This window comes from Mesocricetus auratus, unplaced genomic scaffold (genome assembly GCF_017639785.1).
Source record: "Mesocricetus auratus isolate SY011 unplaced genomic scaffold, BCM_Maur_2.0 Super-Scaffold_6730, whole genome shotgun sequence".
NCBI classification, from domain to species: Eukaryota; Metazoa; Chordata; class Mammalia; order Rodentia; family Cricetidae; genus Mesocricetus; species Mesocricetus auratus.
In genome coordinates, this window is record NW_024429184.1 from 106064000 (window position 1) to 106091269 (window position 27270).

Here is a 27270-nt window from a genome sequence, read left to right on the forward strand (position 1 = left end):
AAAAAAAAAAGGTAGTCCCGCAGAAAGTAAAAGTACATAGTTATCGCCAATATTTCTTAAAAGGTATCATCCTAAAAAAACCCAACCAAACAAAAAGAGGAACCCAGGAAAGGTAACATATATTCTTGTTCTGAGTTTTACCTGTTTGGAGACAAATCCCACTTGAGAGATTTTCTACAAGTTTCTCTGTGAGTGTGTCTCTGAGCCTGGTGAATTTTTGCATAAGACTTTTCTGTGCTCTCTACTACCTGGAAAAATACATAGTCATCTCAGAGCTGTCAGTCATTGAGGATGCAGCTGACGTCAGTGATGTTGCCCATGCAAGGACAGACCGTCCTCTCCTACTATAGAAATGCTTTTGGGGGATTCAGGTTCATGCTGCTGTTGCCTGGGGTGAGAGACACACCACTCTCAGCTGCCCCCTGTCCTGTCTTGGCTGCATTTATAATGTGCAAAGGTCTGTTCACACTAGTCCATGAGGAAGCAGCTAGGTCACTAATTCTGCTAGAGACTAGTCATAATTCTTATGAAATTCCCATGGATTTTTGAAATCATTGTGTGTTAACATGCTTTTTTTCTTGCTTATTGTGGACTACGTTAAAGGATATTGTGAACTACTTTAAAGGGTATTCCTATTGAATCAAGTCAGTGATCAGAATTTCTTTTTCCAGGACACATTTGTTTGGGTTGCAGAAGACTCCTTTAATCCTTGTGCAAATGTACCCTTTATGCTTACTCTGGGGTTCCTAGCTTCACATATGTTCAACTACTTCCTCTGTGCTGGATGTGCTCTTTGCTGTCTTACATCAGAGGAGCTGTGGCCACCTATATGAGACCCTCAGGGAACAGGGACTGCTAGCCCTCCTTCATGGAGAGAGGAAGGAGCTCGTGAGGTGCAAGAGGTTTACAAGCCTTCGCAAAACCCCCAAAACACCATTCCCCTCTCTGCAGGTATATGAGCTGAATTGTTGAATGGGGTTTGGGGCCCTTTGGTAATGTAGTTGCCTGAAAGTTTCTCAGGGGACCCTTCAGTGATGAAACTGCCTGAATGCAGAACATGCTCTCATAAGAAACCCAAAAGACCTCATTGGTTCACCAAGCTGGACTTGGACAGAATCCTTTGGTGCCCCTCTGTCTGGGAGGAAGATATGCTTCTTTTATACCTTCCTAGGGAAAGCCCTGTGAAACACATAATCTAAATAATTTACAAATGTATGGTTTTTTGTTCAATTATGCAAATGCGTATAGAAATACCTTGTGAACTTTTTCCCACCATTCACTTTGAATGACTTCAAATGACAGAAACAGACACTCTTTTCTTTCTGAGTTGGCGAATGACTTCAAATGATAGAAACATCTGAGATATTTAACTCCTGCTCCCCTTTCCCAAATTAAATAAAATTACAAGCAATCGGCTATAAACAACCTCATTTGTATGAGAATCTTTTGAGTAAAGGTATCCTTTTTATATTTCTCTTGCTTCTGTGCTTTTTAGAGTTAGGTTCTTACAGTACATCTTCTTTTTCTATACTGGTTTGTATTACTTCTGTATGTTCTTTGTTATCAAGCTGGGAAAAACTAAAAAGAATGTGGTGGAATTCATTGAAGCTAGCTCCCCCACCCCATCCAGTTAGGACCATATATAAGGGAGACTGTGCCATCTATGCTGGTTGTCTGAGACAGAACCATTCTTAGGTGGCAGGTGGGCACCTGGTAATACAAGCAGGAATGAGCAGCCAAGACAATGCCAGTTACCTCTGAAGATTCTCAAGCAGCCAGCTTAACATCCACAAGGAGGGCCATGCCTTCTTCAAGTCAGAGTAGTCTGTGCATCCCTGGGATAATTTGCTAATTTAAAACAATCAATTAATTGGGGCTAGGATGAGATGTGCATGTCCGTAGTTAGGGGGAAGCAGTATCGACCTCTGAGGAAATTATAAAGAGCAAGCCAGAGCAAGCAGAGGCTGTTTATTCAGTGATTGACACAGTGAGAGAGTCACTTGTGCTTGGCAGAGACTGCAAAGGCAAGAAGAGCAGGAAGCCTAATAGTGGGAACAAGAGAGGTCTTCAAATGTGCCCTGCTAGAGGCAGCTGGCATGGGGAAACTGTGCACTAACTAGAACTGAGGCATTCTGTGGTTGCCTAGGGGCAAATATTTGGCTTATTCTACTGAGGCCCAAGCTGGAAGTGGGGGACAAAAAAATAGGGATATTGCCAGTTTTTAATCAATTTTTGGCTGTTTGGGACAATTTTTACTAGGGTTGTTGTTTCGCTACTTGAATGGTTTCTTGGAGCTGGGGAACTGATGTCTTACAGATCTGACATAGCAGACTGGCCTCCTGGCTGCTGTCCTGACTCATTACTGAGGACCGCAAGGGCTCTCTTGTTACATATGGTCTGGCCATTGTCCATGTGTGTATTAAGCCACTCACTTCACTAATGGAGAGTCAATTCAAACCAGACCATATGTTGTTCCCTTTCACACATTTATGATGCTAAAGTTCATCTCTGTGGACTCAGAGCTTCGGGCAAATAAAGCTAACTGAGACCTCTGGCTGATAATGAACTCATTATAATTTGTGAGAGACCATAGGGTGCTGTGGCATTTCTGCAATGGGAGAGTGGATCCTGAGTGAAGAAGGTAGACACCATTGCTTATAGAGAAGCTGAGGGGACTTGAAATGGAAAGGAGAGGTCATGACTGAGTCAGTAGAGGGCAATTTTCAAAGGCTTAATAAGTCTTAACTTGTAGGAACAGACCCCTGTGTCCTAAACTTTATTGTTTTGTGCTTCTTGTCTGGTCCACACTGAAAACACTGGTCATCCTTGTGCTTGACAACAGTTCCCTGTGTGAGATGGGTAAAATGATGCCACACCCAAGAAGGGACAAAATCTGATCAGCTGGTTGCGCTCTGGATGAGAAAGCGTGGAGGACCCAGCCTTCACTTTTTCCATACCAGGAATACTATTTGATGGGAAGTTCTGCAGGCAGGCAGGTATGCCCCCTGAGCAGCTTAGATTGCTTTCTTGGGTCTTCCTCTGGAGTTCCATGGCAAATTAGGGGAGTGCGTACTACCTAGACAGCATTTTATTATCTTTTTTGTACTATCTATCTATCTATCTATCTATCTATCTATCTATCTATCTATCTATCTATACATTCCAACAGAAGTTTCCTCTTCCTTTTCTCCTCTCAGATGCTCCCTCTCACCTCACTTCCCCCCATCCACTCTTCCTCCTCTCTTTCTCTTCAGATAAGAGCAGACATTCCATGGATATCAACCACCCATGTATATCAACTTGCAGTGAGACTAGGCACTTTCTTTTTTATTAAGGTTGTATGAAGCAATCCAGAAGGAGGAAATGTCCCAAAATCAGGTAACAAAGTCAGAGACAGTCCCTGCTCTCACTGACAGGAGTTTCACAAGAACACCAAGTTACATAGCTGTAACATATATGCAAAGGGAGAAGCTCAGTCCCATGCAGTCTCCCTGGTTGTCAGTTCAGTCTCTGTGAGCCCCTGTGAGCACAGGTTAGTTGGTTCTGTGGGTTTTCTTATGATGCCCTTTACCTACCTGGCTCCTACAATCTTTCTTCCCCCTCTTCTGTAGGATCCCTCTACCTCTGCCTAATGTTGGTTGTGGGTCTCTGCCTCTGTTTCCATCAGTTTCTGTGTTAAACTTCTCTGGTGATAGTTGGCCTAAGCACCAATCTATTAGTATAGCAGAATGTCATTCCATTAACCTTTCTTTTTATTATTTTCCATTCATATTTGGTTCCATCCTAGGTCTCTGGGGTATCCTACCTCTGGGTCCTGGCCCTCAGGGGTGAGCTTCCTCTCTGGGTATGGGACTCCAGCTGGGCAAGTCATTAGTTGGTCACTTCCACGCTTTCTGTGGCATCTTTATCCCAGCATATCTTGTAGGCAGAACAAATTGTAGGTTGGTGTTCCAACCCTTCCATTGAAAGTCTTGCTTGTTTACAGAAGATGGCCAGTTCAGGCTCCCAAAACAGAAATCCAGCAATGGACAGACAAATTAATATACCATATTTAAGTAACATAATAACCAAACATCCCTGAATTGTGTTTTTACTTATCTTAGTGTAGGCTATGCATACATAAAAAATATTTCAGAACTAGGATTTTGATATGGTTACCAAATTAAAACATTTAAATATATTTATTAATTTCTGACAAGCAGCTTTCTTTTGCTAAATATTTTACTGATCAAGAGGTCATAATATTAACAGCACTGAATTTCTTATAAATAGGTTCATAAAATGTTCTTTTCCATGCTGCAAGAATTCATTTGCTACAACTAATAAAATGAAGATTTCCGATTTATGATTTTGTTTTTAGTGCCAGGCAGTGAACCCAGGACCTGATCATGGCAGTCAAGTAATCTTCCATGAAGCTGCATGCCGAGCCTTAGACTTGATTTTTTTAGTGTGTAATACTGTGGATTAGGAAAACCTAAAATCAGCTCTATGATAGCTGAGAGCTCATGCTTATACTTTTACTTCTTGACTTATATAATCCTTTGTAATATAACTATACCTCTGCTCCAAAAAGTTTATGCTGTTTTATAGGCCAACACGATTTAATAATAGATTGAATAGTTTAATTTAGATAATAAGGCTGAAACTGAGATGAGGAAAAATCAATACTATTTTAAGGGTACCTTTGAAAGGTCCCACTTATCTGTGTGGAATGCTTATTTGGGAGGGATGAGCACAAATTTACCATAAATGCACATGTAGAAATAGAGGCTGAGATACAAGTGTTTGTGATCCTGGAAAGAATGTTATCTGTAATGGATTTCTTTGGAGCAGGAGAACAAGCAGAGCTGGGGCCTAGTGGCCCGGGATGGAGGCTGGCTTCCAAGGCAGAACATGAGTTCTCCTAGAGTTTCTACATAGAGTCAATAAACAATATGGGCAATTTAGTTGACATGTAGTGCTGAACCACAGTTATTTAGTTTGGGTTCTTTTTATTGCATCTGCTTTTAATACAGTACCAGATCTGGAGTGTAAGATCAAACACAGGGCATTTGGATGGAGCTCAGTTGGGTCAAGTTCTTGCCAGGCACACATGAAGCTTTTATTTGGAACCCAGCACTCCATAAACAGGGCAGAGTGGTACATGCCTGTAATTTCAGCACACAGGAGGTAGAGGCAGCAGGATCAGAAGTTCAAGCTCATCTTTGGCTACATGGTGAGTTTGAGGTCAGACTAAGGCCCTGTCTAAAAAGAGTGTCAAATACGAAAACACAGAAGTGAACATAGCACTCCAATTTTGAACAGCATAAAGCCAAGCAGATCCCAGGGAAGACAAGAGAATTCAGGAAGCAATAGTGTATCAAAATGTGGCTTATAGGAAACAGTTGTCAGAAATAACGTTAAGTGTTTATGACAGCTAGGCCCTGATCCGAAGGTATTGTACAGTATTGTTATGTCTCTTGTATGGACCACACGTGTACACTCATATTAAAACTCTGCCTCCTGCTGTGGTATGACATTTTCTCTTATGGTCTAGATCTTCTCTGTGCTTCCATGGTGACTGATCACATGAATGTGAGCTTTTACCCGACTCAATTAGCAAACAGCATAGGCACTTGGAGGCTGCCAGTGTGTGAGCATATGAGCATTGCTGAATCCATGTCAGCATCCTTTCTAGGAAGGTAGGGCGGAGGACATACTGTTCTCTCTTGGTCCAGGTCTGCCAGGCTACTGCTCTGATGATTTGAAAAATGATAGTTTCCTCTTGTAACATGCACCATCTCTTCATATCTTCCATTCATTTTCCAAACTCTAGGGTCATATGTTCAACAGGAAGTTTAAATTTTGTCTCTGATCATTTAAAAATCTATTCCAATTCACAATCATTTATTTGTCATTTGCCATATTCCCGCAGAGTCAGGGTCATTGTGACAATTCATTGTATTAGGTATTTATTGTCTCCTTAGAGGTCCCCTTGTTGGCAGCAGTTCAGAGTCTGAAACCACATTTAGAAATTTATTTTTAATTAAAATATTACATCACTTTATCCTCCTCCCTCTCTTCCATCCAACTCCTACCACATTTCTGTCCCCTCCCCCAAATTCATGGTCTAGATTTGATTTTTAATATATTTTTCTTTTGCTTTGATATTGTATTTTAGTTAGAACATTTTTCTTTTCCCACCCCTTCCTTCAAATCCTCCCATATACCCTTCCTGCTTTCCTTCAAATTTATTGCCTCTTTTTTCATCGTTACTATATGCACATATGTATTTATACACGTGTATGTACACACACATACTCATAGATATAACCTATTGAGTCCATATAACATCACATACATATATATGTATATATACATACATACATAGATACATACATACATATATATGTTCTCAGGGCCATTGGTGTTCTCATCTCTGGGGAGGAGGCCTGCCTTTCCCACTCCCGGCTTTGTTCAGTTGCTTATGGTTCTTTGTGCAGGGTTGAAAACTTGTGGGTTTTTCCCGTCGAGTCTGGAAAACTTCTTGGTTCTCAGTGCTCACGAGCTCAAGTCCTAGGAGCCGCACTGCCAAGCTTGTTTGTTTCTTTGTTCTCTCCATCCTGACCCCTGTACCCAGAGGAAACTTGACGTTGCCTTGTGCATTGCAGTCTGAGATAACCCTGCCCAAGACTCAGATTCACCAGGAAGTTTCTCCAGTTAAACAGTCCACCAGGACTATAGCCCTATGCTAATTTTCTACTTCACCATAAGTAACTAGCAAAGTCATGGCATGCTTTTAGGTTGAAAGCATCTTCACATACAGAACATGCCACCATTCAGTATAAATCTTCTATCTTTTAAACTAGCATATGTCTAGCCCATCTCCTTAGCTACTGGTAAGCAGTTCTCTTCTCATTTTTCAAATATTATTTTGACTGCAGAGGCATTTCTTTTTATGCTTTTGAGTTGAAGGAGTGGTTACTTCAGGATTCAGTGCAGATTAGGCTTTTATTGAATATTTCAGTAACAATGAATTCTTCAGCTGGTGATAAGGGCTTCAGTTGGTGACAGAAACGAGAACAGAACAGTTTTATGTTAGGACAAGATTAAATTGAGCTGAATGATTATACATGGATCAAATTACCGAACCTTGGGGAGAAATATAAGCCATATTAAATCAACAGTGACAAAAACCATCATAAGTCATGTCTCAAGGATTAGAAAAATGAAACAATTGAATTATTTTGCTTTGTTTTCAGACTATACGACAAATACTAATTTTCTATTTATGAGAGGTATTTACTTCTGAACTCTACATTTATTTCCTTGTATATTTGTAAAATTAGTTTAGTTCATAAGCCGTTAAAGAAATTTTTGCTCAAAATAAAACCTTGGTGTAAGGTTATGTGAAATGGTGTTATCCATCTTTGCTTTCTTTGCATGTGTGTTCATCTGTGTGGAGTCCAGGAGCTGATGTCAACTTTTATATTCAATCCTTCAGTCTTTCTCCATCTTAACTTTTGAGAAAGGGTCTTTTACCAAACATGGAGCTTGCCAATTTGGCTAGACTGGCTGTCTATCAAGCCCCAGGATCCCCCTGCATCTGTCTTGCTGCTTTTTTATTTGGTTTCTTTTTATGTGGATGCTGAATATTGAACTCAGGTCCTCGTGGTTATAAAGCAAGCACTAACTGAATCATCTTCATAGCTGTGTTTCAGTGCTTCAACAGTCTTCATAAACCTACCATATATACTTTTTAAAGAAAAAAAAGGGAACCTGAAGAGATGACTCAGTCATTAAGAGTCTTTGGAGCTCTTCCAAAGGTCCAGAGTTCAATTTCCAACAACCACATGGTAGCCCACAATCATCTGTAATGAGATCATGTACCTTCTTCTGGTCTGCAGGGATACGAGCAGTACAAAACACTGTATACACAATAAATAAATAAATCTCAGAAAAAAGTTCAAAGGAGAAAGTCTAAATTGTAATGTCCTTAGAAATATGTGAGGGTCTCTATGATCCAAGCAACAAAACATATTCAGCTGTCTTAGTTAGTGAGGGTTTCTGGGAAGGAAAAGGGAGGTGAGAAATTGTTTCCACAACTGAAGACAAATCCCCACCCTGTAGCCTCAGATGCTGTGGTGTCTTTGGTGCCTTCTGTCTTCCATTGACTACTAAACAATACTTCCTGACTCCCCTCTATTTGACAGTTTCCACACATGGATGGCTTCTGCTGCTGTTTCTTCTCTGTTACCTCCTGGCTTCTATCTCTCCTTTCATCTCTTGTTGTCTGTTAATTCCTTTTGAAATTGTTACTCCGAATTGCCTTACAAAATATCTGACTCCATATTTTAGTACTTTACTTCTTCTCTGTTGTGCACTGTGATTTGAGAATCAATCTTTGGTTTAATTAGCTATGGCAGAACGGTGCTTAGAGGAGGTCCTCCCAATGTAATATTTTGCTAGATATTTCTCCCAGTCTGAAGTTTACCCCATTGGCTTAGTGTGACTGGGAACGCTGTCTTTTTAGAGATGGGAATACTGTAACTTCATTACTGAAAACCTTATGAGACTGAATTAATATCATTGCTAATTTAGAGGCAGAGATTTAGCTAGCATGCAAATCAGATATTTGTGCCTGCCAGAACAATTTATTTTTCCCCAATAAGAAATATAAGGTCATGTGCTGAATAGTCAGACAGTTGGCCTGGAAAAAACACTGTACAATTCCTAGACATCTTAGGAATAAAGAGGCGGGTCATCCCACCCACTCTGCTTTCTGTCCATGACTCCTCACATTTCTGGCTGAATGGAAATTGACTCTATTTCTGACTCAATAGACTGGTACTGGGTACAGATTTATTGAATGTGAAAGTTCTCCTCTACTGAAATTTTTGGTAGAAATAAAAATCAATTCTTGCCAGCACTAATCTATCTCTCTTGAGTTTTTCTTTGTTACAGAATAAACATCTCGGCATTCTTGACTTGGAAACAGAGCCCCGGCTTCTGAACGTATTCAGAAGTGACTGTTTGCTTCTGACCTTGTCCTGTGTCTTACACTCTATTAGTGCACAGTGGCCCCTTCTTTGCTCTAAACATGTGGATTTCATAGTCAATAGCTTCCTCCAAATTAACTGATGATACCTAAAAGCCTGTTGTAAGATGGCAGGTGGTGATACATTCAGAGTCAACCTATCCCTGAAATACTTGGGACATTAATTCAACAGGGCCATTAATTTAATAAGCATCTAATTGTAGACATTAAGATTTTGGCTCCCACCGAAAATCATTTGTGCATTTCTGGTCAAGAAGACCTCTGCCATTATAAAGTGATTTCCTATCTTTTGTAGTAGTTACATTTCCATTGTTCTGATAAAATAATATGATCAAGGTAATTTCTATAAGAAAGAGGTTATCTGGGTTTACAGCTTCTGAGCGTTAGGATCCATGATACATAAGAGGGCAGCAGGTGGCAGAGATGGTGTCTGCAGAAGAAGGACAAATCTTGAATGGAAAGCACATGCCAAAAGAGCTGGGGGTGGCCGGGCCAAGTAACATGTTTCCTCCAGCTAGGCTGCACGTCCTAAACCTACCCGAACTGTGTCACCAGCGGGGACCAAGTATATTTTATTCTCCTTTTATCTGTTTCTCTTACTAAATCTTTAGCAATGTGGGGTCTCGGTGAAATCTAAGTACCAGGATCTGGCATAGTATCTGATTCATGGCTAGTTGAAATTGATTTGTTGAAATTGACTTGATTTGGAAATTTTCCTAGAAATGTATGCTGATGCCTACAGATGCAGACTGAACATAGATTTGAAGACCTCACTGGCGAGTCAGCTTACATCCTTAATGCCTTGAAATAACACCATCATGGTAAGAACACTCCTTTTTTAAGGATATGACTTCAATATTGATTCACTTTTATATTTGAGAGTAAACTGACAGTCTGAATTATAAGAACATGTTCCATTCTATTACTTAGTGTTTAGATTTGAATACTCTGTTGAAAAGCTTGAGATGATCATCATACTTACTCTCTGCTTATTGTGTGGGAGTCAAAAAATAAAAACCCTTCATTTTTAGAGACATGAAGTTAGTTTTTGCTCTTTGTGAAGGGCCCATTTCTTGATATCTTTGAGTGATATCGAGTGTGTGTGTGTGTGTGTGTGTGTATGAGTGTACATATATGTGTGTGTGTCATGTCTATTTTCCTATGACCAGTGCATGGCAAGGCAGTGTCATTTGAAGAATCATTATCTACTATTAGTTGCAGTGCAAAGTAGATTCTTATATATTGTCTGGTATACTAATTAAATTGAACGAGGTGTTGAGGACCTATTTGCGATAGTAGAACTAATGACCCCATGCATTAGCAGGGATAGCAAACATATATTTGAAGACAAATGCCTTGCTTTAATTACATTGTTGTAGCTGTTGAGCAAGAGTGGCATTTCTTTCAATTCGTAAGTGAAGTCTGTGATTCCATGAATTGTAAAGCATTGTCTTACGTCTTCAAACTAACTACTGTTCAGTCAACGTTTTCTCCTTCATTGATTATATCCATTTAGGGACTGCAAAATCAGTGCTTCTAATGGGATTCTAAATTGGTATTGATACCAATTGTAGTTATTATGCTGTGAAAAATGTCACAAAGTGGGAGCCTTAAGGAAGATACTTTAGAAAATATGGCATACATGTTCTTTAAAAAAAAACTCTTAGAACCAATTAACAACTGCAGCCTGCACTGAATATCTTATGATTAAACAGACATAGAAATACATGACATGGAAGTCAAGAGTGCTCTTACAGGCATGAGGCTTTGTTTTCTTGTTCCTAGTTATATTTTCAGCATCTAGAAAAATACCTGGCAAATAGTAGGTTCTTTTCCCCCTTCTTAATATAGTAGGTTCTTAATAAATGACACGAAGTAGCCTTCTATCTATATTATTCAGAGTAGTTAAAGTTTATTTTGAAACAACTTATAAGTTCATAGGGAGTAGACTTACAGTATAGTATTAAAAGTTATATAACTGGGGCTAGAAATTTGACTCATTGGTAGAACACTTCCGTAGCATGCACCCCTCTCCACCCCTCCACTAAGTTGTCCAGATATTAATTTCCAGTTAAAAATGTGAGAATTGGGTTATAAGAAGTCAGGAAATTGCCATAAGTAATATCACTATGAAGCAAAGCAGCTGTCCTGTGGTTCTTTTTTTTATTTTATTTTCCAGTTTAAATTTAGATAAGAAACAAGGTTGCTTCACAAGTCAGTTCCAGGTCCCTCTCCCTTTCCCTCCCCTCCGCCCATGCCCTCCCCCCAACGCCCCCCCGTTATCCCCTCATTCCCCCAGGGAGGGTGAGGCCCTCCATGGGGGTGTCCATAGTCTGTCATTTCATATAGGGCAGGGCCTAGACCCTTCCCCAAGAGTTCAGGGTGAGAGTGCACCTCACATTGTTCTATGGGAGGCCAAAGTCCATGTGTATACTTGGGATGGGTACTGATCTGCTGCCCAAGGCTCAATAGATTACCTAGGCCTCCTCACTGACACCCAGATTCAGGGGGTCTTGATCAGTCCCATGCTGGATTCCCAGGCTGATGCCTGGGATTCAAGAGTTAACCTTTGTCTGGTCAGCTGTTTCTGGGGGTTAAACCAGCCCAGTCTTAATCCCTTTGATCATCAGTCCTCCCTCTCTGTTACTGGCTTTCTTGAGTTCAGCTCAGTACTTAACCAAGGGAGTCTGCCTCTTCTTTGATCAGCCGCTAAATGAAGTTTCTGTTTCCCAGACTCTCTGGTCATAGGATTGTAGGCTGGCACTCCCCAGGTCTATGTCTAAAATCCATATACGAGAGAGTACATGCCATGTTTCTCTTTTTGTGACTGGGTTACCTCACTCAGGATGGTTTCTTCTAGTGTCATCCATTTTCCTGCGAATCTCAAGATTCCATTACTTTTTTCTGCTGAATAGTACTCCATTGTGTAGATGTACCACATTTTCTCTATCCACTCTTTGGTTGAGGGACATCTAGGTTGCTTCCAAGTTCTGGCTATTACAAATAAAGCTGCTATGAACATAGTGGAACAGACATCTTTGTTGTATGAATGGGCATCTTTTGGATATATGCCTAAGAGTGGAGTTGCTGGGTCTTGTGGTAGGTTTATTCCCATTTTTCTGAGGAATCTCCATACTGATGTTCGATTCCGGAGAGGGAGCCTGAGAAATGGCTACCACATCCAAGGAAGGCAGCAGGCACGCAAATTACCCACTCCCAACCCGGGGAGGTAGTGACGAAAAATAACAATACAGGACTCTTTCGAGGCCCTGTAATTGGAATGAGTCCACTTTAAATCCTGTGGTTCTTTCATACAGTCTCTTTCCTACTCAGCTAGGGCAGCTAACATACCCTCTGTCTATTTGTGTAAGAAATATACTCAGAGTGTTACATCTAGTTTAATAAAACTAGGCTATTGTTTGGATTCATGCCAGTTTCCATGCAGATTTACTTTTCTCACTTTGAAAATAGACACTTTCAGATTCCCAACTTTCTCTCAGTAGCGTTTGTCAGTTTTGGTAACTTTTTTTCTGTTTTTGTCTGATTTTTGTCCTGCTTTTCTTCTACTTCTAGCAGACTGCATCTACATGTTTTTTCAGTGCCTTTTCTTTAAGTATGATTATCTTCAGTGACGGGTTTTGGACCACGGCTTCTCTGCTCCCTTTCTTTGGACAATCAGTCCTTCCCTGCCTCTTGGCTCCAGTTACTTTGTATGTGTGTGCAAATGACTGAAATCTCTCTGGACTTGCACTTGAGACTCTCGTCCTTGGCATGTCGTTGACTGAGCATCATCCTTTCTAAGATGTCTCTAGAGTATCCCAAACTTGCAGCTTGTTCAGGAATCACCTAACCATCCTGTCCCTGAAACATTCTTTTCAATGGACGTCACTGAGGCAGTGTGGCTGGGCTCAATTCTCCCTCCAAGATTGGCTCTCCAACAGTGTGATCTGGAACAATTGACTCAGTTTCTCATCTCACCATTTATGCAATGTGAGTAAAAACATCTGTAACTTATGTCACAATGGTTGCCTTAGTGACACTGTAAGTAGAAAGCAGAGAGCAACAATGGACAAATAATAGAAAGTATCAATGAATGCCACCATTATGTTCTACTGGTTAATCCCAACAAGAAGCAAGGGTATCATCTTAAAAATTTCCCACTTCTCAGTGCTTTTCCATTTACATTCAACCAAAAATGAAGTTGTTAGGTCGCTAGTGAGCTATTAGTAGGTTTGCGGCCATTGATGTAAACCCTTCTAGCATAATCAATAGCTTATGAAACCAAAAATTGAAGCTGTGTGACTCTGATGACTGTCCAGAAGAATGGCATCTGAATCATTCATGGTCTTGGGTGGCGTGACTTTCTGAACTGTGTAGAAGGCTATTAATAAGGACTGTCTAACCCTTACAAGGTTACTATCTAAGACAAGTGCTTCCTGTTGGTGATGGAGGACAGTCCTTGTCTTTCCCATAACTCTCAATCCAAATGAGCCTGCTAATAATCTGTACAGGTAGATACTCCTTGGGGAAAGCTACATGTCATAGGGACTTTAGAAACAATGTACAGAATTCATTAATGTGGACTGAATTGTCACAATGGTCACTTTGACCATGTCCTCTCTCACCCTTTGAGGTGTTTTGCTTCACTGTGTATTAAACACAACTTATCTTCTATATTATGGACTTTGTGTTTTCTTTGAATTCTTTAAAAATATTTATATCTTATTTTTAAACTATGTATCTGTGTGTCTATGTGTGAACTTATGAATATGTGACAGAAGGTACCTGCTAAGCCCAGATGGAACTCTGGGTCCCCTGGAGTTTCAGGTAGATGTGAGCTAGCCACAGTAGCTTCTAGGAAACAACTCCAAGTCCCCTGACCTTTTTTTCCAATCCTCAGCTCTGAATTATTCTGCCTGAGATTACAAGGATCAGAGAGCTGAGGTCAGCCTAGAGTGAGATCTGTATAACAAAGTTGTAGTAATTGTTCTTCTTTTTATAATTAATTACCTCAAAAAAGTTGCTGGGATGCTACCTTGCCTATTACTTCAATCTTCATCCTGCATCTGAACTGTAACTTACCATATGTGGTGGTTTGAAAGGAAATAACCCCAAAGAGAGTGACATTATTAGGAGGTGTGGCTTTGCCAGAGTAGGTATGGCCTTGTTGGAGGAAGTGTGTCACTGTGGAGATGGGCTTTGAGGTCTCATATATGCTCAAGCCATACCTGGTGTCTTAGACCACTTGTTGTTGCATGAAGATCAAATGTAAGGACTCTCAGCTTCAGCACATGTCTTCCTGAATGCTACCATGTCCCACCATGATGATAATGAACTAAACCTCTGATACTGTGAGTTACTTCATTAAATGATTTCCTTTATAAGAGTTTCCATGGCCATGGTGTCTCTTCACAGTACCTGAAACCCTAACTAAGACACCTTAGAATTTAATTTTCCTAGTTTATTTTTGTCCTCTTGTAGCTCACTTCCAGAGTAGGACCAACTCTATCAACAGCCACTGAGTCACATCACCACCATGTTCAAATCCAATTATTCATTCCTAGTTAGAGCTAGTAGATGGTTGATCTCTCCCAATACCAGGACAATGAGATGAGGGAAGCTCTAAGTGCTGAGACAGAGCTGATGGGGTATCCTTCCCACCCCCCAATAGGAGGAAAATGAGAGCTCCTGAGTTCATTCACAGGTCCAGTTCAGGACTTCTTTCATACTTTGATGAGAATCTGTTTTATGCTTTTTTCCTGATGATTTCTTGAAAGGAGTTCAGAAATCTAGATAGGAGTTTGGAATCATGGGCAGTCTAACTAAACAGAAACAGACCATTTAGACAACCAGGTGGGTAGAACAAGAAAGTTAAATGTTAATTAGACGGTTTCATCATTCTTGTTCAGGGTAACCATGAACCATCACTAAAGACATGGCAGGAGAAGGCATATTCTATATCATTATTAATCCTATCCTGAAGTCTTGGCTGGAAAGAAGATATTTTAGTGACAGCCTCTTGTGGTCCTGCTTTCAGCTATCAGGCAGTCACCTTTTCCCACTTGAAAAAGTAATGTATTTGATAGGAATTAAGGGGTTTGAAACTTGAAGACAATCTCTAAAAGAATAGAAAACATTTTACTCTTCAGCCTACCAAAAAATTAGGGAAGAATTCTGCCTGCCTGGAATGTGTTTGTGGGATGTAGGATTCCTACTCATTCTTGTAATACTGTAATGTTAGAATCAGGCCACAATAGTGTGCAGTGGCTCTCTGCCATTTACAGATGCCTATGAGCATCCCACTGACACACTGTGTACAGACTTCCCAGTACCAAGATCTCTCACCTGGGAGGTGAATTTGTATCAGTGGTCACACATTCTAATCCCCATCCCTGACTCCTGCCTGGAAATCAGAGAGCCTGACTGCAGGAAACTGCTATGAAACCTCCCCCACTCTCAGAAAGGTATGCTAAGAGACCCCAGTTCTGAGAGAGGGTCTCTGATTCCTCTTTTCAGAAACCCTGCCTTACTGTTTCTGGTGCTGGAACCGGAACTCTCCCTAGATTTCCTCCACCATACTTTTACCTTTCTGTCTTTCTATCCATAATGTTAATAACTTTCCCAATAAACTCTTCTATCTTCAGCAATCCATCTTGGTATCTCCCTTGAATGCTGCTTTTAAATTCTTTGCTAGTTTTTTGTGCAGGAGTTCAGCCCTTTGGCAGGTGGAGAGCCTAGGCTTTTAAATTTTTCCTCAGAGTCTGTCTTAGTGTTCTATTACTACGAAGAGACAACATGACCATGACAACCCTTATAAAAGAAAGCACTTAAATGGGGCCATTCTTACAGTTTCAGATGTTTAGTTCATTGTCCTCATGGTAGGGAGCCTGGGGTCACGGAGGCAGACATGGTGCTGGAGAAAGCAGATGAGTTCTACATCTTGATCCACAGGCAGTAGGAAGAGAGAATACTAGGACTGGTTGTGACTTGTGAAACCCCAAAGCTCACACCCAGTGACACAATTCATCTAACAAGGCTGCACATACTCCAACAAGGTCGCACCTCCTAATCCCTCTCAAGTAGTGCCACTCACCCATGACCAAGCATTCAAATACATAAGCCCGTGGGGGCCATTATTATTCAAACCACCACAGAGTCTGTCTTCAATATCTATATACATTTCCTTTACCTGCTGAACAGACCAATTTTTCAAATGAAATTAAAATGTAATAGTCTGATAGCAGGAAGTAATTTAAGAAAAGCAGTGCTCAAGAGAAAGATGCCATGAGACAGGGTTCAAGCTGAGTTCCTTTTTTTTTTTAATTAGGGAATGTGATCAGAGAATGGGGAGACCTGCCTCTGGGGACAGGAGCAGCAGGAGAGAGGAAGGGGAAAAAGGAAGAGGGAGATGGAAAGGAAGAGGGAGATTGAGAGAGAGAGGAACAAACAGAGAGAGGGAAAGAAAGGAAGAGAGAGAGGAGGATGGGAGGTAGGCAGGGCCTTTTTAAAAAGGGAACATAGTGAATATGCACAGATGGTGCTCTTAGTGGCTGCGGCTGAGGGCATATCCTGTCAGAACCCCAAGAACAGGCCAGTACAGATGCCTGAATACTAAAAATTGTCACTTAGCAAATGCTGTTTCTGGGAGGTAATATCAGTGGGTTTATAGAGCCAGGTGCCCAGTGTTGCTAGAGTTTGCCAGTGTCACATTAGGAAAACCTAAATGTAAAGTCTTGTTTCTTATGATTGCTTGGTTATATGTTAGTAGTTTAAGTCAAAAATAAATGAGCCCCTCTTTTTCCAAAATGACTTTCACCTAAGCCTTATGCTTCTCAAGAGAATACTCCAGAATAGAATAGACCACAGTGGCCTCTGGGCATGCTTTCCTAACAATTAAATTGGGTTGCCTTAGAAAACCATTTCAAAGTCATTTTCTGTTTGAAGCAGTCAGCCCATGCAGCGTGAAAAGATGTAGTTGATTATCTTCCTATAAACAAGGTAAAGACCTTCAGGTGGTCTGACTTGGAAGGAAAGTTTGACTCTAGGAGAGAGACCACTTTAGGACTCAGGAGAAAAAAGCATAGGACAAAAGCATAGGAAGAAAATTTAGAGTACACAGTGAAATGAGAAAAATCTAGGCTAGGTACACTCGGAAAATCCACTGGCACCAAACATTCTGTGAACGTTTGCTTGGTTTTCTAGATAAGGACCAAAGCTATACCTGGAAGCCAAGTGACACTATAGGCCCCCCAGAAAATCTCAGCCTAATTGAAAACTCTTATAAAAGAAAGCATTTAATTGGGACTCACTCACAGTTTCAGAGTTTTAGTTCATTATCATTATGGCAGGAAGCATGGCTATATGCAGGCAGATATGGCTGGAGAGGTACCTGATATTTCTACATCCAGATACATAGGCAGCAGGAAGAGAGAACCACTGGGCATGACTTGGGCTTTTTTGGAAGACTACCCCATGATACATTTTCTCCCAAAAGGCAACATCTCCCAATGTTTCTCAAGAGCACCACTCCCTGATGAATAAACATTCAAATCTATGACTCATCATATAATCTTGCAGCCATATCATAAAGCAAAAACGCATTCAGTTCAACTCCAAAAGTCCCCATTGTCTGTAACTGTCTCAATACTGTTTAAAAGTACAAAGTTCCAAGTCTCTTCTGAGACTCATGGCAATCTCTTAACTGTAATCCCAGATAAAATAAAAATAAAAGTGCAGATCACATACTCCCATCATATAATGGCATAGAATATACATTACCATTCCAAAAGCGAGGAACTGGGGCATAGTGAGGAAATACTGGGTTAGGTCTGGGTATTATGTTTAAGAGGATAGAGAAACCAGATGCACATCTAAATGGTACTGATGTAGTGGTGCATCCTATAAATCTACACTCTGGAGACAGGAGGACTAGGAGTTTGAGGTCCTGTTTCAACAAGAGCATGGTAAGTTAACGATAAAAATATCAATAAATAACTGATTTAAAGAATAGAGACTACAATGATGGATATATATATGTATATATATATGATCAATATTCATTGTTGAAATATATTAAAATTTCACAGAATAAATAAAACACTAAAAATGGAGTAAAGGATTGTAGGCTGTTATTCATTTGTTCTATGTCTAATGTCTATATATTACTGAATACATACCTTGCTTGTCTTTCTGTGACTGGGTTACCTCACTCAGGATATTTTCTTCTAATTCCATCCATTTGCCTGTGAATTTCAAGATTTCATGTCACCCCCCCCCACTCTGTGTAGTACTCCATCGTGTAAATGTGCCACATTTTCTCCATCCATTCTTTGGTTGATGGGCATCTAGGTTGCTTCCAGGTTCTGGCTACTACTAACAACACTGCTTTGAAAATATGTTCTTGTTGTATGAATTTGAGCCAGTGTTCATCCTTAGAGTACAAATGGACTTTGGGGGCCCATTCCCTACGGAGGGATACAATTGTAGTCCAGATGCAAGAAACATGGCCTAGGCCCTCCCCCAAATAATGTGACAGACTTTGATGATCCCCCGAAGAAGGCCTCACTATCCTTGGGGAGTGGAGTGGTGGGTTGGGTGGGTGGGGAACATGGGAGGATGGAAGGGTAAGGGAATTGATATGTAAATAAGAGTGCTTCTAAATTTAAAAAAAAAGGAATACAGGATATGTTTTGCTACTTATAACATGGATTTTTCAGATAAAATTCTAGGAATATTTGATTCAAGACAGAAAAATGTGTTTTTATTTTTCCTCAGTCATCATGTTGCTTTTTGGAACCTGAAACCACACTACTCTGAGAGTTGTAAGATATCACCAGCATTTTTTCAGGACTAAAACATTCTTCACATCCAACAAGAGACTTGAGAGCCACAAATAGAAAGGAAGACAGGCTTTCCTTTCCTAGAAGGTGAAATATCTCCCTGAATTAATTGACTTTGTTGAATCACATATTTTCTCCAGAAACATTAATATGACCACAGAGATAGCTAGGTGAGTAACTCCTTACACAAAGGGTTTGGCTGCAAATAAAAGGACATCTATTAGTCTGCTATTGATGTTGTAACAAAGGACCACAAACCAGGTGTATTAAAACACCTGGATTGATTCTGCCCTAATTCCCCCCACCTCTTTTTTTTTCAATTTTTTAAAAATTTATTTTTAAATTTAAATTTAAATTAGAAACAAGGTTGCTTTACAAGTCAGTTCCAGGTCCCTCTCTGTTTCCCTCCCCTCCTCCCGTGCCCTCCCCCCAATCCCCCCAATATCCCCTCATTTCCCGAGGGAGGGTGAAGCCCTCCTTAGGTTCCCCCCATCTCTTAAATAGGAACTTTTATGATCTTTTTTGTCTTTACTTGATGATAAAACAAACCATACCATTATTAAAAATAAAACAAAACAATAATAGGTATAGAAGAAAGTGAAGAAAACCTCCTCAAGGGGACAGAAAATATATTCAACAAAATCATAAAAGAAAACTTTCCCAACCTAAAGAAAGACATGCCAATGAAGGTACAAGAAGCTTACAGAACACCAAATATAGGAAACCACAAGAAAGTCCCCTCTTCACATAATAATCAAGACCCCAAATACACAGAATAAAGAAAGAATATTAAGAGCAGTTAAGGAAAAAGGTCAAGTAACATATAAAGGCAAACCTATCAGAATTACACCTGACTTCTCCATGGAAACTCTGAAAGCTAGAAGGTCCTGGATAGATATTCTACCAACACTAAGAGACTTTCCAACACTTTGTATGGAAAAACAAAAGACCCAGGATAGCCAAAACAACCTTATTTAACAAAACAACATCTGGAGATATCACCATCCCTGACTTCAAGCTCTATTATAGAGCTGTAGTCCTGAAAACAGCTTGGTATTGGCACAAAAATAGACAGGTAGACCAATGGAATTGAATTGAACACCCTGATATTAACCCATACATGTATGAACATCTGATCTTCGACAAAGAAGCTAAAAATATACAATGGAAAAAAGATAGCATCTTCAACAAATGGTGCTGGCACAACTGGATCCTGGCATGTAGAAGAATGCAGATGGATCCATGTCTATCACCATGCACAAAACTTAAGTGCAAATGGTTCAAAGACCTCAACATAAATCCAGCCACACTGAACCTCTTAGAAGAGAAAGTGGGTGGTACCGTTGAAAGAATTGGTACAGAAGAGAGCTTCCTGAACATAACACCACTAGCACCGACAGTGAGATCAACAATTAATAAATGGGACCTCCTGAAACTGAGAAGCTTCTGTAAGGCAAAGGACACAGTCAGCAAGACAAAAAGGCACCCCACAGATTGGGAAAAGATATTCACTAACCCCACATCTGACAGAGGCCTGATCTCCAAAATTTACAAAGAACTCAAGAAGCAAGTCTCCAAAACACTGAAGGATCCAATTAAAACATGGGGCACAGAACTAAATAGAGAATTCTCAACATCGGAGTCTAAAATGGCTGAGAGGCACTTGAGAAAGTGCTCAACATCCCAAGCCATCAGAGAAATGCAAATCAAAACAACTCTGAGATACCATCTTACTCCTGTCAGAATGGCTAAAATAAAAAACACCAAAGACAATTTATGCTGGAGAGGATGTGGAGAAAAAGGAACAATCCTCCAGTACTGGTAGGAGTGCCAATTCGTACAGCCACATTGGAAATCAGAATGGAGAATCTTCAGAAAAATGGGAATCAGCCTACCACAAGAACCAGTAATTCCACTCTTAGCCATATATCCAAAAGATGCACATTCATACAACAAGGACATCTGTTCCACTGTGTTCATAGCAGCATTATTTGTAATAGCCAGAACTTGAAAGCAACCTCCATTTACACAATGGAGTACTATTCAGCAGAAAAAACACTGGATCCTGAAACTTGAGGCAAATGGATGGCACTAAAAGAAACCATCCTGAGTGCGGTAACCCAGTCACAAAAAGGCAAACATGGTGTGTACTCTCTCATTTATGGATTTTAGCCTACAATCCCATTGCCAGAGATTCTGGAAAACAGAACTTTCAAGCAATGACTGATGGAAGACACCCACAGCTAAACACTGAGCTGAACTCAAGGAACCCAGTGACAGAGACAGAGAACTAATGAGCAAAGCGGTTAAGACTGTGGTGGTTTAACCCCCAGAAACAACTGACCTGACAGCGGTTAGCTCTTGAATCCCAGACTGATGGCTGGGAATCCAGCATGGGACTGATCAAGACCCCCTGAATGTGGGTGTCAGTGAGGAGACCTAGGCAATCTATGGGTCCTTGGGTAATAGATCAGTATTTATCCCTGGCATACAAATGGACTTTGGGTGCCCATCCCACAATGAGAGATTCACTCTCACCCTGTACTCTTGGGGGAGGGTCTAGGCCCTGTCCCGGATGAAATGACAGACTATGGACACCCCTATGGAAGCCCTCACCGTCCCTGGGGAAAGGAGAGAGTATTGGGGGGGTTGGTGGGAGGGCGTGTGAGGAGAGGAAGGATAGGGGGAAGGACCTGGGATTGACAAGTGCAGCATCTTTATTTCTAATTTAAATTTAAATTAAAAAGAAAGAAACAAACAAAAGGCCAGAAGCTCAAAATCAAAGTATTTCCAGGTTCCCTTGAGGCTCCCAGGGAAGATCTCACTGGTGCCTTTTCTCCATCTCTTGTGTGTCCATCAGCCCTTAGCTGCACAGTTTCAAATGCTGCTTCCAGATAAGACCCGATTCAACACGAGTTGAGCCATTGCAATAGGGTAATCTATACCCAGAAACATCAGGGAAAGTGCCATATGGTGATAGTTTGCCTTCTTTCCTATCACAGAGGATGAATTTTTCCTACTGTCATCGAAGACAAACCTGTGCATCATGAACCGTTCTTCTATACCTTTCAACCCAGAACCCTCCCACTTCATATAGGAGATCACTGTAATAAGCATACAATTTATCAAGAGTGTTTGAACATCCCTTGCTTGGACTCACACTCAACTGTTCACTTTTATGCTTGCTTCCATTTATAGCTACTTTCTCCCAAAGGACTGTCTTTTCTATTTTCATTTTTCGTGTGTTTTGTACATGTTTGTGTATTTTTGCATTATGCAGGCAAATGTGTGTTGACATATTTACAAATCTGTACCTGTACATGTGGGGACCCAAGATTGGTGTCAGGAATCATTTCTGCTTGCTCTTCCATCTTATCCACCGAGGCAGGTCTCTCAGTGAAACCAAGTCTCACAGATATGGCCAGTCTTGGCAGCCAGCTTGCTCTGGGAATCTCTTTCCTTTGCCTTCTGAGGCTGGAATTACAGTCAGGCTTCTGAGTCCTCCAGGCATTTCAGTGGGTTCCTGGGGATCTGAATTTCACCTCACTTGTTTGCATGGAAAACGCTTTAAGTGCTGATCTCTCTCTGGCCTCCAATGTGCACTCTTTATCCACTGACCTCCACTGACTTCTCTGGTTATATCTTCATCTCTAGGACTGCACTTAAATGGCTCTTGTATGGTCACAACATCTTTTTGCCAAGTTCACTCTCCACTGTCCTTTCCCTCTTTAGCCTATAAGCAGCATTACATGTCTTTGGATATTTGGCCACTTGTTTCTTTTTTCTTTTTGGAAAGGCTTTCTCCCTTTAGCTTGTAACAACCAGACATTCATGGCTGAGTCACATATCTTGGAAGCATACCACCTCATGGACCACTTCTCCATCTGCTTTGGTCTTCCCAACATCTAAATATTGAATTGTTCCTGGGACCCATCCTCAGTACTCCTTTATTTCAACTCTACTCAGCTTCTTAGGTGATGTCTTTCATAGCATGGCTTTAGAAGTCACCCAGTGCTACTGACCAGTCAAATTAGGTCTTTGGCCATTACTTCTGCCACAAGCTTCAAAATCATGCATTTAATTGCCTGATCAAACTTTCATTTAGATACATGATAATGATCACAAAATTCTTAATTCCAAAACAGAGGTCTTGGTCCCTGTTCCCATCCTTCCTTCTTCCAGCAGTGTTGTCTCATTTTATTCTCCAACAGCCATACTCATTTATTTGAAGCCACGCTCTTTTTTCTCTCTTATATTTTTGGTTGTGAGCCTAGCCTTTAACGGCTGAGCCATCTCTCCAGCCCTCGGTTCCTCTCTTAATGTTTCCCTTCACCTTTGGTGCACCATCAAAATCTATCAGGTCCAAGTTCAAAAATATCTAAGATCTTACCATTTGGACTATAGTTTCAGTCCCAAGTCCAACCATTTCCTTCTGCTTAATTTCTAACAATATTAAACTAAATTTTCTGCATCTATCACTTCCAACTTACAATCTGTTATGCATATAGCAACAGCCAGAGTGATATTTTGGGGGCATCACTGGGATCATCAGTGCATGATTTTCAATCTTTCAATCAATGGACTATTGTCAGGAGTCCTTATTCTGCTGTGGAGGCATCCCAATCCGTGGCACCTTCTGTGTTTTCTCATTTAATCTACCATTTCTCCTACCACTGGAATGTTTTCGTCTAACATTCAAAACCACTTTGTTTCTCCATCACAGAACTTAACATTCCCAGAGCATTGAGTTATATATTTTCTCCTTCACTGCTGTATCATTATTGTCTTGGCAACTAGAGAATGCCTCGTGAACATAAGTTGAATGACAATTTTCCAACAGCTCAATTTGTGTATTCATATGTTCCAGGCACTATCTGCACTTCACACAGAGTATTTCATTTCATAATAACATCTTTCTGCTATTAGCAGTTTTGGTATTATGCTATTCCCATTTAAGAGATTAAATGGCTAAAACCGACACGTGTACAAAGCTACATTGGTAGAGCCTAAAAACTCTGTGTACTGGTCTAGAGCTCTGCTGTTGACTGTTTTTCCTCTCCATATGCTTCCCATCCATCCTCATTGCAAGCCACCCTACACAATCTGAGAAACTCTCAGATTTGCTTTGGAAGCAGAAGTAGAATGGTGTCATTTCCATCCTTCACAGCCTCAGGACCAACCTGGCATCCCCAGAGGGACTTCCAGGTCTCTCAGGTTGCCTTACTTGGAGCAGACGTTTCTGTTCTGCTGTTTACAACTGCTTCCACATGCTCCTGAAATGCCTTGTTAACATCTGGGAGGGGAAGACTTTGTGCTTTTATCTCCTTATCATAGTCAAGCCATTGCTTCAAAACTATAATTGTGTAGTTTACGGGGACGTGAATGGGTTTAAATCAAAGAAGCAGTTGCCATTAATAATAAGATACTGAATATAGTCAATGAGCTAGACATACATTCCTATATGATAATATTTTTTCTGTATGTTATGAAATTTGCATGTCTTCCCTGTCTGGCTAGGGAAACAGTGGATTTCCTGAAGCTACCTGAGTTTTTTTTTTTTTTGGTTTTTACGAGACAGGGTTTTTCTGTATTGTTTCGGAGGCTATCGGTCCAGCCTGGCCTCGAACACACAAAGATCTACCTGCCTCTACCTCCCGAGTGCTGGGATTAAAGGCATGCGCCACCACCGCCTAGCTTTTTTTTTTTTTTTGCTACCTGAGTCTTAAAGATGGCAAAGGGCATGTGTTTAACACATGAGCACAGCTGTCCTTCTTCAGTGTGGTCTGTATGCCTAAGGAGGCAATGTTCTTGGGCTCTCATGATCTTAGGACCATGTGCCAGGTAACTTGAAGTCACCATGTAGTTCAAAGTCTTCTGATAGTAGACTAGCCATCCTAACATGTTACTTTTCCCATGGAACGTCCTCAAAGGGATTGGCCTTAATTTTCCTTTGTTTTTGTCTTCTGCCTCCTTATTGCCTTGATGTCTTTCCCACGTGGCCTTGTACCATGCATACCATATCTGTGGGAAATCTATTAAAATTTTTCTTCCAATGACATTAGCTCTCTCTGTAATAATCCCCTTTATAGTTAGATCTAAGTGCAATGCAATTGGAAAGACAGCTAGTATTCGGTTAATTATTAAAGGACCACAAAATCCAGTGAAGCTAGATATTCATTTTTAATGAACTTACTATAACTATTTCTTAGCAGTAACATGCTTTATGGAATGTAACCTATATCTTTTAATTGTAGAAATAGTCCTTATTTGTGATTCACACCCAGAAGCAGACGCAAGAGTGATAGGACCACTTCCTCCCCTTTGCATGTCTGCTATATATTGCGCTTGTTTGAACACATTAGTGATTAATTGGTTAAAAAACCCTCAAAAACCCAGAGTCACCAATAATGTGTCAGTGTTACATTAAGGAGAAGAAAGAAAAAAATCCCCTTGGAAAAACTGTCCAAAAGCAATCCAAGATTTGAATTCCTTTCTTCTTTATCCTTGTGTCTTCTGTGCTTGTTTGTCTGTCTGTGTCTTGTATGACTCTAAATCCGTACCTGCCTGAATGTTATATGAATCTATTTGTTCCTATGTCTGCCTCTGTCTATGCATGCTCTGTCTTTTACTGAATAGTGCAGGAAGCTATTAGGAAAGGAATGACAGTACTTCACAGAAATATTTAATAGAATTTTACAAGGAATGAAACTTTACTGACTGCAACTGACCCAGATAACAAATAATAATGTGCTATCAGATGATATCCACACGCAGCTTTCAACGCTTATGGCAGACATTTATTTTGTAAGGTTGTTTTCAACCTATTTGCTGTTTGCAGCATTTATTACCACAGTGTATACACACATGAATTACTTGTGGGCCAGGGACATGGAGGAGTACATACTTTCAAATTATATCTATGCATTAACTTAGGTTGTTAAAATTTGATTACATGGGAATGCCAAGGCAAGCAAGGTTGGTTGCTACACTGCTCTCTTCAAGGCAGAGTAAACAGAAAGTCTGAGTACACAGTAGAATAGCAGCCTTAAGTGACCGCAAGGTGTACTATTAGCTCTTCTCCGAGGCCCAGCAAATCTTCTAGTCTTTCAGAATGAGCATTTTCATAGTAACACATTGCCTTGATGTATTTTGGGAAGAGCTAGAATGGGGAAGAGTGAGCTTATTTGAAGAGCTGATTGGCATCAGCTGTAGCCATTTGTGGTTTTGCTGGTGTTAAACACTGAACTGTATTCCACTTGACTGAGATGATCTTTAAGTGCGTGTTTTCTTTCCTAAATGGAAAATAATCCTTTAGGCTATTTCAGATGCAATTTTTTTTAGTTAAGACAGCTCATTCACTCTTATTTATGCTGAATATTTCTTTTATTGTACTTTCTTCTGATTCCCTTTGGAAAATTATCACTCTCAGTCTGGCTTTTGTACCTGGAGGCTAACCCTGATTCTTTACCAGATCCTGAGATAAAACCGCTCACCACTGTTCAGTCCAGGTTCCTTAGTTAATGTATGTGGAGAATCATGGGATGAACAATTTTGAAGTCAGCTAATATTCTAAATGAGTGCTTCTATCTTTTTCATCTTCAGGGAAGACACATTGACAATGCTTTCGATAGATGCCAACCACTTAAGTAAATGATTCTATTGATTTGTAAGTGACATGTCTTATTTTTCAGGGCTCCCCATGATTATCCTGCTTGGTTTCTTTAAAGAATAAATTCTCATACACTCATGGCAGAAGTCAAGTTCCACTCACACCCTTCCCTGCATCCAAGTACTCACAGCTCATATGACAACCTTGACATTGTCTGTATGCTGAAGCCGAGAATGAATTACTTGGAATCAGATTGCCACTGACAAGGTCTACAAATCTGCTGATTCACCCACTTCTTGAAGAAAAATCAATTATGTCAGCTCATCTTGCTGTATGATAGGAAGCACTGTGGGAACAAGTCAATTCGATGTTAATTCAGTGCTTTGTATCTGACACTTCTTGACACTGATCTAAATTTTACTTTCCAGGTCCGTAAAACAACCATGATGGGCTTCACTTCCTTCATCTGCTAAGGCTCACTACTGCTCCTACCAACATGACCACCAGCACTGCGACCACAATGGCTGCTACTGCTTCCGGTACAACTTCTAGCTAACAAAGGGCAGCTAGGACTGGGTAGGTGCTGCTGAGATTATTTTTCCTCAATGATCACAATAACCTTTACGATACAGGAGTTAATAAAATGACTTCTTTCTAAATGCTCAAATCAAAGCACAGTTAAGTAAGGTGCCTTTAGTCACATAGTTAGGATGTGGCAACACAGGAATCTAGGAATGTAGGAATTATATATCACCCTGTATAACCAGTGTGCATCAAAAATCATC